Source organism: Lucilia cuprina, chromosome 3 (genome assembly GCF_022045245.1).
Source record: "Lucilia cuprina isolate Lc7/37 chromosome 3, ASM2204524v1, whole genome shotgun sequence".
Classification (NCBI taxonomy): Eukaryota; Metazoa; Arthropoda; class Insecta; order Diptera; family Calliphoridae; genus Lucilia; species Lucilia cuprina.
The window spans coordinates 42,918,337-42,936,694 of NC_060951.1; the positions used below are offsets into that span (position 1 = coordinate 42,918,337).

Consider the following 18,358-nt stretch of genomic DNA (forward strand, 5'->3'; position numbering starts at 1 on the left):
GAACTAGAACTGAACTAGAACTGAACTAGAACTGAACTAGAACTGAACTAGAACTGAACTAGAACTGAACTAGAACTGAACTAGAACTGAACTAGAACTGAACGAGAACTGAACGAGAACTGAACTAGAACTGAACTAGAACTTAACTAGAACTGAACTAGAATATTTATTAAATCTAACACATCCAAATTAAATACTCTCCAACTGTGTCTACAAAACCATATACAGAACGTAAATTGTGTGAGAATATCATGAAGGCTTTTACTTTCACTAAAGTACTTGTACTTAAACATTTTATACTTATTCACACATACACACGCCCACACATACATATGCACACAAGTGCAGTCAGATTGTGAGTATGTGCAGCACACTACATGTGAGTTCATGTTCAATTTTTCTAATTCTACACTTCGTTTTCTTTTTTTGTAACTACAAAGTTTTTTCCACTTTTATTTAAGTATTTTTAGTTTTTCCTATTTTATTTTTAAATGCACTACTACGCACTTAAAATACCTTTTTCTTTACTTTTCTCTATTTTATTTTTGTTGCAAGTACTTAGTTTCTGTGTCAAAATTTTTCTTTTTTGTGTTAAGGAAAACATCATAGACGAGTGACTACATAGTTGCACAAATTCTTCTAAATTTTATTAATAATAATAAAAGTTATGAATATTATGACACCTTTAGAAAGGAATTTAAAAAAGAAGCGAAAAAAAGAGAAAAATGGGAAATAACTGTTGAACCAATTAAAAAAGTACGCTGTGGAAAATGTCACAAAAAAAACTTGGAAAAAAAGAAGAACTTGTGAGACGTACAAAATATTTATGTTCATTAGTGGCAAATTGTATAAATTATTTGATGGTTTAATTAACCGTGGAATTTATAATGAGTCAAGATTTAATAATTAGCTGTAAGCAGGTTAGGAAAGCAAAGTAGAAAAAAAGTTAGATAAAAAATTTAAAACATTTTTATTTGCAGTTAAAGTTATTTATTTACTGAGCCTTTAACATTTTATATATTATATTTTAAACGTATGTTGTTAAATTTATTACAACAAATGCAAATTTTGAGAATTTATGATGCTTAAAATTTAATTGTTATATAAAGCTTTATTTGATTTATGTAATTACGTTTTTATTGTTCTTTGAATGCTCAATAGATATAAATACCAATTTAATCGGTTAAGGCTTTCTCTTCTCTTTTCGTTTTTTTGAATTGCTAATATTTTAATCGGATTAATTATTATAACTTAAAAGTTAGGCAATTTGTTGTTATTAGATATAATGTTTAGATGTAGTAGGGTGGTAGAGTTTTTTGATAATGCCTTTTTAAATGTTAAGAATTTTTTACAAAATTTTTTAAATATTACATGTAAAAGAAACCAAAATTGAATTTTAGTGAAATTATAAATCTTAAAGTTTTATAAAAAGTTTATAATATTATTTGGGATGATCTTATGTATATTTATGCATATAAAATATATATTTAGTACCTTTTGGATATTTGGGTTTAAAGACGTAAAGTGGTTTTTATTTATAGAATCTTAGATGATCTAACTATGTCCGTCCGCCCACCATTCCGTCTGTTGAAAGCACGATAGAGTACGAACGAAAAGAGCTAGAGAGTTGAAATTTTCAAAATATATTTCAACAAATTACATGAGGCTCCCCGAAAAACAGTTTTAATATCTGTTTTAGAAATGCAAGTATACAGATGAAATTCGAAATTAATATCAGATTCGGCATAGTTGAAGATAGCACTTTTACTTGTAGGTTTTTATTTTATACATATAAATTACAACAGGCTCCGACTACGACGTTGTTTTATTCCGTTAACGGAAAGAAAAAAGTACCAAAAAAGTCTAGAAACTGAAAATTGAATTTTATTGAAACATAATGAGCCAATTTAGATACAATTTTTAGAATTAGAAACACTAAATATGCTAATGGGGCCTCGAGTTAACGATAATCTATAAGGATATAATCTAAAGGACTATAAAGGAAATTTTTGGTACTTTTTCGTTTTTCTTTTACAATTCTATATAATATTGAACCTATAAACATGAAATTCAAGACCCTTGTATATGAAAACCTCTAAACGGGATTTTTCGTTCTATTTGTTGTTTCTACAGTATAAAACCTAAAAATTTTAAATTAATAATGTAGAGCCCGGATTAAATGAAGACATATATAAGGGGGCCTTTTGGCAATATTTCGTTCTTCAACTGGTATTTTTGAGTTTTTTTTATTATAATAAACCTAGATACATAAAACTAACAATCAAGGATTTGAGTGCATAAAAATTTAAAATGGAGTATTTTCTGATACTTTTTCTTTTCTTAACTGTTTTTCTATATTAAACGTAAAAAGTCTGATAATCTCTTAAACAGGATTTTTTGATATTGCAGTTATACATAAATTTGCAACAATAATGTTTATTTTTTCAGTCAAATGATGGTAGCAAAAACAAATTTTGATATCGTATAAAATCCGCTAATAGTGGCTAAGCTTGTCAAAAAGCTTAAACGAAATATTCATATCATTCTTTGATGTTGAAAATTTAGGAAAAATATTTTATGGTCCACCATGAGAGAAAAGTTCCATCTCATTTTTATTATATCAATGAAAATAGTCCATTATGGCCAGACTAAGTCATTGTGCCTTCTAATAGATTTTAATGGGGATATCAACAAATACCTTCAAAATTTAAAAAAGGAAGAATAATAGATTATATGGTTTAAAATCCTACTGCTTCGTATGATAAAAGGGTCTACTTTGACTACGGTTCGAAAAGTTATTATGTAGTTTGCATTGTGTCTCAAAATTCAAATACAAACTGATGTCTTAATGAACATATTAGTAATTGGTTTTAAACTTGAATAACAAGATTATTCTGATAATTGAAATGTATTTTTAGTCTTTTTTTCTGTGTCTAAACTTGTTTTAGGTAAGATAAAATTAATTTCAGTTTTTTTTAAGGTTTTCAGTCAAAACTAATTATTTTTTAATTAAATATATGATTATTACCTAAAAATACTCCAAGCGACTACCTAGTCTTATGAGTGATAATATTACACAACTCTTAACACTCATACGTACCCTTACTTATACTCAAAATATTTTTCAGCCCTTTTATAAACATAAATTTTATTATTAAAATAAAACTTAACACTTTATTATAATTAATTATGAAGAATTTAAAAGATAACAATTTATTAAGACCTACGGTTATACATACATAAGTATATCAGCTACTTTTTCAATTTTTTTATTCACACAAAAATTAATAATTTGCTTAATGAGGCCACTTAAATATCATTATCTAATTTTGGTATCAAGAAAAAAGTTAAAGAATTTTTCATTTTCTAATAACAAAAGCAGACAAAGGAGAAGACAGTAAAAGAAGAAAAGAAAATAAAATTACCCTGACAACATGACAGTGTTTTCAATTAAATAATATTAAATGTGCGTTTATTTTTATTTGTCTGTATGCTGGCGTGTTGTTATTATTTTGAAGAGTTTTTAGGAAAAAAGGATAAATATTTCAAGGCCGTGTGTGTGATGCTGGTCCCTTAAATATATACATTTTTCCTGTTGTATTTTTTTATATTTTTTGGCAGCTATTATCTGTATAAGCCTGCTTATTATAAACCATATTTTTGCGTTTTTCTACTACTACTCTTTTTCATTTTTTATATTGGGCTTCAGACAAAAAGGGATCATAATTATGACAGTTTTTCTTATAAATTTATTTTTGGAATTTTTTTCCTTTCTTAGTTATGTAACACATTTAATTATTTATTTAATTTATGAATTACTAGAAATTTAATTAGAAAATGGTGGGTTTTGGAAAAATTCTAACATAATTTTATATTTCATCCTCAAAAGTATTCTGTTTAAACGTTCTACACCTGAAAAAAATAAATTTCCTTTAACTTATTCCTCTAAAAATAGAAAACTTTCTAACAAACTCCGCAAACAATTACTTATTCATGTTTATCTTATACAAACTTTATGCATTTCCATTAAAGCAATTTACTAATTATTTAATACAAAAATCCTATACAAAACAGGTGCTATAGTCTACAAACTCTTTTTCTAACAAAACAAAACCAAAAAAAAAAAAAAAAGAGAAAACAACTTAATAACTTAAAACTTAAAAACAACAAATTGTTTTGCTTTCTATAAAGAAAACATAATAATAATCAAAATAATATTACTTGGCAAAAAGTTAAAAGTTTTTGTGTGTTTAAAAACAGAGCAATTTTCAAGGAAAATAACAAAAACTATATCTCAACAAAATTGAATTATTCCCCGAATCTCCCGTGTGTAAAGTAACCAACAGGAAACACTTCATTTATTTCATTACAAGTTTTTTGTTATTGTTTCAGCTGTTTAATTTTTATGCCCTACACCGCCAGCTAATATACACTATATGAACTAGAACTGAACTAGAACTGAACTAGAACTGAACTAGAACTGAACTAGAACTGAACTAGAACTGAACTAGCACTGAACTAGAACTGAACTAGAACTGAACTAGAACTGAACTAGAACTGAACTAGAACTGAACTAGAACTGAACTAAAACTGAACTAGAACTGAACTAGAACTGAACTAGAACTGAACTAGAATTATTACATTGATTGTAATCTTTCACGAATAGAGTTTTTTATGAGATTCAGTTTTAACAACTGTTGTAAAGTACCACGAATTGAGGCTTGGCCGACAATTTTGTTTCACTTCTTTCTCATGTTGTTGTTATTGTTTTTCACAGCCAACTTTGAGGTATGTAAGTAATACATCTTGAATAGAGTGCAATAAAATAATGTTAGAAATTTAAAGACTTCCTCATTGGGGGAAAAATTTTGATCATAACAAAATAAAATTAAAACAAAAGTTCAAATGGTTATTGCAGTTCTTGATGTTGTAACTTTCAGTGTGCAACAAATACCATGGCAAAAAATGAGGAGGTAACTTAGATCACAAAAATAAAATGAAACAAAATTCATGACACACCATGCAATAAACTACAATCTAATAGGGATATAAAATCGTTTTGTAGTGAACTAAAACTAAACTGAATGAAACTTAAAAAAAGACGTTAAATAATTGCTAGACGACCAACTGCAATGGCTGAAGGAAAAAAATAGCAAATTGTAAGAGTTTCAAAAACTCTTTAGTACAAGGGAAAAGCACAATAATAATATTGTTGTAATTTAGGCCAAAAAAAAAAAACTAAAAAACACAGACATATATATTCTTACAAGAACTACAAAAAGGCAGGAAAACTACAAAAGTAAAAGAAGAGGATGCAATATGATGGCCAACAACCTAAAGTCTAAACAAATACAATGTAACAAACACAATGCTGAAAGAAAAAAACACAGTCAACAGACATAAAAAAGGCAACACTGCTTATAGCAAAGACATACAAAAGCATGCAGCAAAACATCAACCGGATGTATTAAAGTTAAGAGAACAACAGCCAAAGAATAATGGCAAAACACTGCACCAGCAACAAACTACAAAAAACAACAACAAAAACTATATGTTGCAATCACAGATAACAACACGCAAACTTGCTACAAACACAAAACTAAAAGACATAATGGAGAAAAAAAACTTACATCTACAAAACACTGAACATGAAAAAGACAAAAGCAGGCAGCTCATTAAAAATTAACACAATATTATAAAAAAAAACAGGGAGGCAACTTTTTTAATGTTTTAAAAAAAACAACAACATGAACAACAATTACACTTTTACTTTATTTAACTAAAGATTTGATCGTAAAAACCCTGAATACTTAAACTGCAAAAGAAGGAAACTTTTTTGTAAAAGGAAATCTGAGAAAAAATATGTTGGTTAGGTACTACAATCCGCAAAGCAGAAATTAAATTGCTTCTCATATTTTCTTTTAAAGGAACATGTTGGTTTAATTATTCTTTTATAATTTTTTATGAGGAAGGTTACCGTTGTACTTAACTAATCATTTCTACAAGTAAGTTCCGCTGGTATATAGTTAATTAACGTACTGTTTGATATGCTAACGAAGAAGCGAAATGTTTTTAAACTTTAGTTTTGCATCTCTTATTTCAAACAGTTCATGAGGTTAGCTGTCTTGAGTTCCTTTCACTTTATAACAAGTAGGTTTATTCTTACTTTACTTCGATAATGGATTTTTCTATCCAGTATGGCAGTAGATTAAATTTCATCACCCTAATTAAGTAACTTGATGTCATATTTATTCTAAACTAATTAAAATTCCGAGGACCGTTATGTCTTTAGAGCTATTCGTGTAGCATTGGATTTCTACTTGTAGAAATATCTTGTTCTATCTGTGTTAGAACAAGGTATCTTATTTTATCTCAAAGTTTTCGACAAATTTTATCTTAAAGATTAGAAGTTTAAGAGTTGGTTGCAGTAGTTTCCATGGTCTTACTTATATCTAAAAAAAAGTCCTCTGATCTTTCGATAGTGATTTTATATTACCCATTTTTTAGTTATAGAACTGAAGCGATCTTATGCAAGGAATACACGATGAGACCTTTTAAACAACACTGTTTACAATTAAGTTGGGTATATTGCACACAAATATTATAATTTTGAAAACAATCTCTTAATACAACTTTATTTGTAAAAATAAGTTTTGATTGAAGGTGGAAAGCCTTTGCGTATAATTGCAGTTTAATTGTATTTCTTTTCTTATTTTTTTATAATAAATTAAAATTTTAATAATTTTAAAGAGTTTCAACTTAATTTTAAATTTCATTTTGATTTTATTACGCACTACAGATGAAGAGTTAAATAGAATAATGTTGTACGATAAGCATTTTTACGTTGCGATCCGTTTGTAGAACTTGCAAATCAAAATATTTTGATCTTTCGTACAACCAACTCATAAACTGTTTAAAACAATCTTACATAGTTTGCAATTTTGTAAACAACCTTGTCACATTGTACACTTAGGCCTCTATCGGGCCTGTTGTACGCTCCTTAACCAGTACCACAGGTGGGAATCGAACCCACCACCTCCGGTCTACCAGATTAGAACACTAACCACTAACCTACCGGAAATGCATTGTTTTAGACTTTCGATATTTTCTCAATTGGAGTGAAATTTAAATATATTTTTTAACAGAGAATAGATAAAAGACAAATAAAATCCATCCTTGATGAAAGATCACAGATACACTCCTTAAAGTATTCCAATTGGTCTGCCTGTCTCTCTACATTTTAGTCTGTCCATCTGTACTTCTGTTCGTCCGTCTGTCCTTCTTCCCATTTGAACCGCAATTTCGAGTTCAACATCTGATTTTTCCAGAATTTAAAAGACCACCACAGACTATTTTGTTTAAATATTTCAATTTCATATTAATTTGAAAGTTCATATTAGTTTCAGCTTATGTGTGTACATATGAGCGTATGAGTAATATTAATTTTTATATTAGATAAGTGTAATTGCCATCGAAGTGTTCAACTGTTTAATTTTTTTTCTAATACTTAAGGAATTCAAATTAATTATATATACTGCTATCAGGATACCTTCTTTTTATTTTATTGAGATATTTTCTTTAAATATTTACAATGAGTCCTTTGAGATCCTGTTTTTTTTTCTGTTGTGTGCAGAAAATATTAGAATCTGTGTATTTATATGAAGATACATTGTTGTAATCTAAAACTAAACAATAGATACCGGATGTGAATGTTCAATATTGAAACAGAACAGCATCAAACGACAATTTATTTTCTTTTTTTCTATTCATCTCTTTATAAAGTTTATCCACAGGGTCTATAAAAGGACGAACAGTGTTTTTTAAGGAAGCAAATAGAAAGAGTTTCAATACTTTAGTTGTTTAAAGTTTTACAAACATGACTTATTCTCAAAAATAGCTGTTAAGCGTTACTTTGGTTTGTGAATTAATATTTAAATATTAAAAGTTCTTAAATGACTTGAACACAATTTTGTTAAATTTTTCTTAAGTATAATTTCCAAAGAAATTTTAATTTTAATAACAGCTAAACTTAAATAAAAATCAAGGTTAAACCTCTACAAAAAAAATTCCTTCTTTTAACAATGAATTTTCTTTTTTTATGTACATTCATAAATTTTTGAAGTGCATGTTGTGTACCGACAAACAAATTTTTCCTTGACTAAAGTTCATAAGTTTTTGCTTTTAGTTAAAAAAAATATTTTCAAGATAATTGTCTGTTTTCGTAAAAAAATGTATTTTCCTTACAAAACACCACTGTTCCAGTTTAGTTGCTCTGCCTTATACCAAACTATTATTTTGGTTTATTGTGTGGTCGTTGCAGAAAACTTACCTAGCTTATTTTATAGAATTGTTTTAAAGTCCTTACGATTTTTTTATATTATTTTGCTTTATCATCTATTTCTTCACTCAAGATTTTTTGGTTTTTTGGGTATTTCATTCATGCACTCACATTAAATTTCCGGGTATTATTGACAACACGAATGGCAACAAACGTGATTTTTCTCTATTTATTTTTTCATCCTGTTTTATATATTTCTTAAACACTAAAAGGTCTTTACCATGTATTAGTAAAAGTGTAGTTGCAAGTGTGTGTAAGTGTTTGTGCAAGTGCTGAAGTAAGATTTTTTACCCGGCAGTTTTACAAGGGCTCTATGCATCTATTTTAAGACATGAATAGAAGAGGATATGACAGTCAATTCAGTGGCCTATAAATCAGCGAAGTTAAAGAGTTTTGAGCACATTTCTTAATAATTTAATTATATGTGATCCATTGCAAATATAAGTATAATTATTAGAATCAAACATAAAACTACTAGTATGAAAATATTATTAAATCGATGTGAGTACCTTGAACTACCTGGAATAAATTAAATTGTTTTTGTATCTGTTAGCACACAATACCTTTCCATTAACACTCATACATACATTTATGTAAAATTGTATATAAAACGTGTATGCATACATAACAAAAGAAGACCCAAAGAAAGTATATAACAACAGTACATACCACAGAAAATATTAAATCCTATAAGAAATGGGAAAAAATTAAAAAAAAACTACAAGAAATTGCATTGTCCTTGCATGGTAAAGTAAAGCAAAACATATTGTCAATATGAGTAGGAATACGAAAAAGGAATATACATCATCAGAAACGAAAAAAACACATACACACAGCTACAATAATAAAACAAACTATTGCTGGGTACAATATTTTAAGCTTCAATAGCTACAATAACACAGCATCATATACAATTACAATGATATGTTTGTGTGTGTATATTTGCAATGATGGGCAAAATAAGGTTTGAATATTTTATAATAGACTTGTATAACTCGTTGTTGACAGGTTAACTGTTTTAATTAAGACTTTAAAAAATTAATTTTTATTAAGGTTTACTATAAAATATTTGGGAAAATAATAAATTTGAAAACGTTAAAGTTTAATTGCCTGACATTGCCTTAGTTTGGTTCTGCTACTATGGAAATTAAGAGGTATTAACCGAACAAGATCTCCAATGCAGTTATAATAACAGTCCAATTAGATTTTATCAAAAATAGTCTCTTTTTCTTCAAAAAGCTAAAAATATATGAACATATCTAGAGGAACTAAATTAACATGAAAAACACCTTGTCTTAGTTTGGGTTCTGCGCAAAGGAACTACTATTTAAATTAACAGGTTTATGAGCTACCCAGAACAAGATCTCAAATGCCGTTATAATAACAAGCCAATTAGATTTTATAAAAAGTAGTCTCTTTACTTCAAAAGGCTAAAAATGTATGGTAACATGTATAGAAATCAAATTAATATGAAAAACGCACCTATCGACCTATAACCCAATATATGCCGATTATAACGAAGAAGTCGGCAATCTTCTCTGTGAATGTCCTGCTCTAGCAACCAGAGAGAAATAGATTCCTTGTCAATTATTGCAAGAAAAAACGTTTATAAATTATACATGTCTGATACCAAATTGACCACAGAGCGCAATTTTTCAATAACATCCGTTGTCAAAGTGTGTACGGATAGTGATCAAATCAACATCAAAGATATAGAGAATAAATGACGTTGTCACATCAACAAAAGAATAATAATGTATTACCAAAGTAACACGCTATGTTGTCAAATAGAAACAATGCGTTGTAACAAATACAACTACAAGTTCTCAAAATGATAACCGTTGTCTTAATGTAAAGAAACTTGGTAAGCTCACCTTTGACAATGGATAGTCTAACTATTTGCACTCTGGGGACTATCACGATTACCTTTTTTCCAACACTGTATGAGATTTACTCGTGTGAAAGAGTAAATTTTTCTTAATTACATATGGATTAAACCATTTCTAATTATTTATAGAAACACTGTTAGAAAACTAATTGTTTTGAAATGAGGATTTTTACTGCTATTTATTTTAACACTTCTGTCTATTTGTACGTTTTAATAATCTCTTTACTACTATCTTTCATCTCTTCTTGGCTTAAATATATGCTTCTGTGCTAAAGTTTCTGTGCTTGTGTACTTTAATAGCTTGGTAGACTTTCTTCCTATAAGTTGGCTAGTATGGATATTAGGCGGGTTCCTATGATAATAATGTTAATAATATTTAAATTGAAAAAATATGTTATTGAATTAAAAAGAGAAATTTTGTTGAATGGATACTGATAAATCCTAAAAATCTTGGTCCCACACCCGGCTGACTGCGCAAGGGTAACAATATTTTCAAAAAAAAAAAAAAAATAAAAAAATAAACATTATTTTTGTTTAATATACTTATGGTGTAGGATATCATATGGTCGGCCATGCCCTACAATAATACTGAATAAAAATCCTCCCCAATTCTGGAATTTCAAAATTTTAAAATCTTTATTCCTAAAAGAGACTAGTCCTAGCAATTGCTCATCAGTTACTTGCGGCATATACATATAACCCTACTCTAAAAAAAACGGATGATTTTTTTTGTGTTGTTGATCACCAAAAGTTGATCTTTTGATTCTATCGTTTGTTTTTAAGTTTATCGTGCATGACTATTCCAAATCCATAAAAAACTGGACATTGAGCCAGTTTAATATGAATTTATAAATACACAATCGTCTACATATCAAAGTGTGTGTTCGTGCTTTAAAAGTACCAGCTCTTGTTCCAACTAACCATTCAACCAACAACTTTGTATCTTTTTCTTTGCTTTTGGCATTGTAACATTTAATAATGTTTCTTTATATCATTTCGTTTGGTTTATTTTATCTATGTTGTCTTCTGTATCTTCTTCGCCACCACCATCATCTTCATCATGTTATTCAGCAGCTTTGTGTCTGTGTTCGCTTAAGTGTGTCTACTCTTAGACCGCTTGCGGTTTGTTTTCATTGCTTCACTGTTGTTTTTTTGCTGCTGCTTTTCGTTTTTTTTTTCTTCTATTGTTTGTCTTCCATTGTTTTGTGTCCTTTTTTTGTTGCTGTTGTTGTTGTTAAAAAGAGATGTGTCTTTGCTGGAGGTATAATTTTTTCTATAGTTTTTTCTTCTTCTATTGTTTGTTGTAGATTTTAACATTTATTTTAATTTTGTTTACCCTCTACTAAAAATTACGTTAAATGTTTAGAAAATGGGTCAAAACATTAACTCGAATAGGGAGTGAGTGAATGAGTGACTGGGTAAGTGAGTAAGTAAGTGAAGCAGCATGAAGTAGTTGTAAAAAAATACACTTGGCAGTAGGAAGAAAGAAGTTGTAAGAATGTATATGAGCAAAAATTATTTGTACAAAAAAATTAGGCCAACAAAAGTTTAAGTATGAAAAATCATATATATATTTTTCTTGATATATTTTTTGTTATATTTTGAAATTTGTTTAAGCTTAAAGCCAAAGTTTAAGTTTAAAATTTGCTTTAATATTTCATAAGAAAATATTTAATAAGATGTAAAGTTTCTCTTTTTTTTGTAATTTTTATATAACATGAATATTTAATGGGTGTTTTGTAAGTGTGTAGAAAAAAAATTTATAAAACATTTATTTTGCTAATTTATTGTTTTAAAAAACAAACATGTTTTTCGCAAGCAAATAAGGTCAAGTGAATTTTAGTTTGTAAATTTATATATGTACAAAAGAACAGTGTAAAGAAATCATATTAGATATATGTACATTAGATTTTATATATATTAAAATCTGTTTTTTTATTAAATAATACATTTTTATTTCTTTTGCTCTTTTTAGTTGTTACTGCGGAATTTTGGATAATTTTTGCCTGGTTTTGGGTAAGTAAAAAAGTATTTTAACTTTATTTGTATTTTAATTTTTCTGCTCCACTGTTTTTTTCTATAAAAATGACAATTTCTTTTTTGCTAAATGCAACAACGAAAAATTAGTACCATGTTGCGTGCTCTTTGGATATTAATTTTGATATCTATGATGTTGCATGTTATTTTTAAATTTTCTTATATACTTAATAATATTTTTTATGTTATGTTATTCCTAGTAAATATTTTCTCTTTTGAACTTATTTATGTAAAAAATATTACTCACTCAATTTTTTTCCTGTTTAAATAATATAGTACGGTAGTTCAATTTTTTTGAAAGAAAAATTAAAAATTTATAAATTTTGACGAATAGGCTCTTTTAACTAGTTTTTAACTGAACTAGAACTAAAACGGATCTGGAAATGAACTAGAACTGAATTAGAACTAAAGTGGAACTGATCTAGGACTGAACTAGAACTGAACTAGAACTGAACTAGAACTGAACTAGAACTGAACTAGAACTGAACTAGAACTGAACTAGAACTGAACTAGAACTGAACTAGAACTGAACTAGAACTGAACTAGAACTGAACTAGAACTGAACTAGAACTGAACTAGAACTGAACTAGAACTGAACTAGAACTGAACTAGAACTGAACTAGAACTGAATTAGAACTGAACTAGAACAGAACTAGAACTGAACTGGAACTGAACTAGATCTGTACTAGAACTGAACTAAAACTGAAAATAAAAATCGAATTTCAACTAGACTAAAATTGAACTGGAACTGAGCTGAATAGATATTTAATTAACTTGTTGTCCACAAAATTCGTAGCCACATTCTTATCAATACATTTACATTAACTATATAGTTTCTGTAACATATTTAAATAATGACTTTGGGAAAAAAATATTGTCAACTTTTCTCTTCTTACACTACAGCTTTCTATATAATTTATTATGCTCAACAAGAAAAAAAAACTGACTTTTTCATTCAATATATGTTTTTTTCATTTACTGTGTTCGAGTAGTTCGATTAAAAAGTTGTAAAATTTTATAGTTGAATATAAAAAATCTTTTTTTCTTAAACTTTTTTTTTGTTATCATTGGCAAGGAATATTTGTCTTACTCATGCAAAAATCATTGTGGTCGATAGAAAAAACTTTCTTTTTTATGTATTTATACATAATTGATTGTAGATTTTGAAGAGTAAAAGTCGATAGAAGTCCTAAGGATAAAATTGGTTTATTTTACTTAACTTTATGTTCTTGATAGTAGACTTTTTTTTAATATGAAAAAAAAAGAATTATATTATCAAAGAATATGACTATAATAGGTCAAATTTTTTAACGTAATAATTTCATAAATTTTTTACGTAATTAATTTTAATTACGGAAAATTTTTTGGATTTATTAAAAATAGTTACTTGATTAGTACTAAGTGTATCATGCCCAGTCTAGCAAAATTTATAGTAAAAAATCCTTAATTGACTATTATTTTTTCCTTTGCAAAGTTTATTTTCATTTCATAATCATCTTTAATCATGCAAAATTTGTAAAACTTATACGTAATTCAATTTTAAAAATTTTGGCATGATTAAAAATTAAAATATATGCAAAGTTTGATATTATTGTTTGTTGAATGTCATTCTTTACTTCATTGTTCAACAAACCATTTTTAGTAGTAATTGCGTATTGTTCAATAATAATACTTAAACATGCTCCTAAAACAAAGATTTCTATAAAAAGAATTACATGTGATCTAATTTCTATATAAAAATTAAAATAATTTTTAATAAAATATTGATTATATTTTCAAACACAATTTCGATACAAGGATCATGTTTTATAAGAAAACTCTTTAAACATTATTTTCTTTTTTAGGTCAAAGATCAAATATTTTCCAATATAAAATGGGCGATGATCCTTTTCTACAGAGTAAATAATTTGTTATAAAAAGTCTCTGTTCGAAATTTTTTTTTTCTGAAACTAGTTTTCTACCGAAGATCTTTTTTAGAGAAAATAGTTTTTGGTAGAACTTCATATTCTATGAAAAACAAGTAAGAAAGTATAGTCGGGCATGGCCGACCATACAATACCCTACACCATAAGTATATTTTTAAAATTTTTATTTTTTATAAAGAAACATTTATATTGAATATTACCATAATTCCAAAATATTTAAGCAATTTATAGATTAAAAAAATAAAATTACTAAATAAGACTTTATATAGATCAGATATGGGCTGATCCTCGGTAAATTTGGGAAAAGGATATGTTTTTAAAGTTTTGTTGAGTTTTATTGCGATTCAAATGGTTACAAGGCTAGGTTCAAATAAGAACCGATCCTTACGAAAATCTGCAGTATCATTTATACTTATATAAAACTTATTTGTGCCAATTTTTAGAGAGATAGTAGAATATTTGACGTAATTATGGCATAAAAAGTTCAAATTGGGATGTACGGTTGTATGGGGGCTTGGTGAAATAATGGACCGATTTCAACCAAGCATGTTTTTTTTCCCTTTGTCAAAAAACATGCTTGGTCCAAATTTCATCAAATTATCTTGAAAATTGCAGCCTGTACCTTGCGCAAAAGGTTTACATGGACAGCCAGCCGTACAGACGGACGGACGGTTGAACATATCTTAATCGACTCAAAAAATGATTCTGAATCGATCGGTTTACTTTAAGGTGGGAATTGGACCAATACTTTTGTATGTTACAAACATCAGCACAAACGTATAATACCCTCCCCACTATAGTGGTGTAGGGTATAAATATTTAGTGTTGGATGTAAGATTAGAATTCTATCTATATTTTTCTAAAAGAGTCTTCATTCGAAGATAATTTCCTATAAAAAAAATAAGAAAATGGTTTTCGATTGAAGATCATTTTCAATGGGAAAAGAGCCATGGGTTGAAGATCCTTCTCTATAGAAAAAGGATTGAAGGTTTGTTTGGTATTGAAAATTGACAGTTTTTACATGGCCCTTTATAGGTGGCCCCTCAAAAAAATAGTTTTAATAGTCATTATTGCTTTAAAAATGCAATAGCGATAAAATTCGGCAAAGGTTTTATATAAGATTAAATTTATGAATACCGATACAAAAATCACCCCATAACTCATATAAGAACCTCTACAAAAAATTACTTTTACTCCCATTACAGGTTTAAAATAAAGAGTAAATCGATGAAAATCGACATAAACAAGTCAAAATATTATTCGACAAATGTCTCTTTTATTAAGGGACCGGTTTACTTTAAACCTATATGACTCCGCACATACACTAATGCATAAACTTAATACAATTATATAAGTGTATCTATCTATGTGTTGTAATTATTATAAATAAAACAGAAACAACAATGTAAATTATGATAAGCAATTATTGTTTGTTATAATAACATCTTTTACATGTTTGTATAGTTTGTATAGCTGTAAAACAACAATAAAACCAATAACATACAAAACAATATCAACTGCAATTGCAATAGCAACGGTAACAATATTTGCATTGTCAATAAGTGCAATTTATCAAGATTTCCTTCCATCCATGTGTTCGCAAGAGTAGTTTCATTTTGCAAATAGAGCACAGATACAAATGTGTAGTAGTGTAGCTACAATTCGATTTAAATACAATGACAGTTAATTTAAGTGTAGAAAATATGTATGTATGTGATTCCATGTGTGTATGTTCGTGGTCGAACGAACAAATGAGAACAAAACGAATTTGCATTACATTTTTTTTCATAGTTAGTGTTTATTGTTGTATAAATAAATTGGTTAGATAAGTACATATTTATTGTTATGGAAAATTTTATCTAATAAAAAAATAAATATTAGAAAATAGAGTACAATTACATATGTTCTTTGTTTAAAATAAATATGTAGTTGAATGGTAAAAATAGAAAGTTGTGGTTGTTGACCAATACAAGATTAAGTGGATATTTAACAATGCATGAAAGTATTCCTAGAATACATATATCTTTCAAGGACATTTTTCAACAGGACAGCTTTTGGTGTTATTTGTTTTAATTGTTTTCCCTTAAGATATATGACAAATTTATCTTCTTTCGAGAACATTTATTGGTAGAACAATTTTTTAATTTCCTATTAAAGACATATTTTTTAAAGAAACACGTTTTCTATCGCATAGAGTTTTCTCCAAGAAGTAAACAGTTTTTTTTTTAAGGAAAGTTGTATTTTTTTGAAAACGGGGAAGGAAAACTGTCTTGCGTCTGTTTTTTTATAGGTACTTTTACAGTCTTTCATTTTTCTTATAAGAAATTTATCATACATCGAACTGGGTTTTTTTTAAAAAAGTGGCTTCTATCAAAGAAAGTTTGCCATAGAAAATGTTGCTTCTATTCTACTCAATATCTATGGGAAAAGTGTCTTTCATCTAAGAAAGTTTGGTATAGAAGAAGTATTTTTTATTAAAATCAATTTAATCTATAAGAAAGATGTCTTTCATCGTAGACAGTTTTCTCTATATAGAGAGCCTTTAATGAATTTTACTTTTCTCTAGCAAAAGTGAATTCCATAGAAGGCTGTTTGACAAAGGAAAACATACCACTCAGTTTTCTATAGGGAAAGATTTCTTGGAGGAAATCTTTCCACCAAAACAGTTTGCCATAATAAATGGGGATTACATCCCACACAGTTTCTATGTGAAAATTATCCCAGCAAAACCCTAACTTACCCGGTAAGCAGCAAGTAATATTAGAGAAAAGTGTAAGTAGTTATTTTTTGGGTGAATAACTACTTATTTTTGTTCGACAATGACCAAAAAATAACTGGTTACAAATCTCATTACAAGACTTTTCTGGATTAAAAACTATTTTGACAGGTAATTTTTCTGTTTGATAATCTATTTTCTTACTCAATGCCCCATTAAAAAGTAATTTTATCATTCTATATGGAATGGTTTTCACACAAATGTAAATATCAACATTTCTTGAAAAAATGTCCAAAATTGACTACTGTTAGAAATAATAACTAATTCCTTATCGGACATACGCTATAGACAATTGACCACAAATTCTATTCAAAATAATTAATTTATGCTATTGATAATTACAACTCATTACCGAGTAATGTATGAAATAACTATACTACCTACAATACTCATTACCAAAATTTGAAAATATTTTACTGGGATCTTCCACAGAAGGCAGTTTTTTGTAAAAAGAAAGTTGTTTGACATCGGAAAACATCCCACTCAGGTTGTTATATGGAAATGGTTTTTCATCGAACTTAGTTTTCTATAGGAAATTTTCCTTAAAGACAGTTTACCATAGTACCATTTACACAGTTTTCTATGTGAAAAGTATCTTTCATCGAAGGCAGTTTTCTATATGAACAGTATTATTCATTGAATTTAGTTTTCTACGGAAGAAGTTTATGTTCTATTTAAAAAGTGACTCTATTGAAAACATTTTGTTATAGGAAAAGCATTTCTAGCGAATATAATTTTCTAAGGGAAAAGTGTTTTCTATAGGGAAAATGTTTTCTGTCTCTTACTCCGAAGAAAGCTTTCTAAATGTTTGTTTCCAGAAAAACCTACATTTATGTAAGAAAACTTAATAGTTTTTAAAAAGAGAACATCCATTCAATGAAGGTTTTCTGTTTTTAATATATATTTTATAAATGTTTAATAGGAAACGCATTTCCAGAAAAAAATTCTATGGGAAATTATCTTTTATCGAATATTGTTTACTATAGGAAACGCGCCTTCCATCAATGTCAGTTATCTATAGGAAAAATGTTGTTGGCATCTTTCATCGAACTATGATCTATCGAAAAAGTCTTCCTTGTTAAAGAACACATTAATATCTTTCTATAGTAAATGTTATCGTATGCAAAACAAAAATCTTCTATTAAAGTTATTAAGCAGAATAACACTCCATTTAAATTTTAATTCTTATATTAACTTTCGATTTAGTACAAGCTGCAATTGTCGAAATTAAAAAAAAATCCATTTACACATATTTATTGCCTGTCACTAACAATTGTCGGTAAATTTAAATAAACCCACAAAAAAACTTCATTCATATCATAATATTTTAACTACCATCCATTTTGTTGATATAAAAATATTTTTATAACAAAAAAAATTTTGTAATTATTTAA

At 27.7% G+C, this 18,358-nt stretch overlaps 1 long non-coding RNA gene across 1 annotated transcript in view; it reads left to right on the forward strand.

The window, feature by feature from the left end:
• Positions 1 to 18,358, forward strand: part of LOC124419128 — a 154,156-nt gene that overhangs the window by 37,483 nt on the left and 98,315 nt on the right. The window contains exon 2 of the long non-coding RNA XR_006940422.1: positions 12,202 to 12,242. This is a non-coding gene — a long non-coding RNA (uncharacterized LOC124419128). The remainder of the gene's footprint in view (positions 1 to 12,201; positions 12,243 to 18,358) is intronic.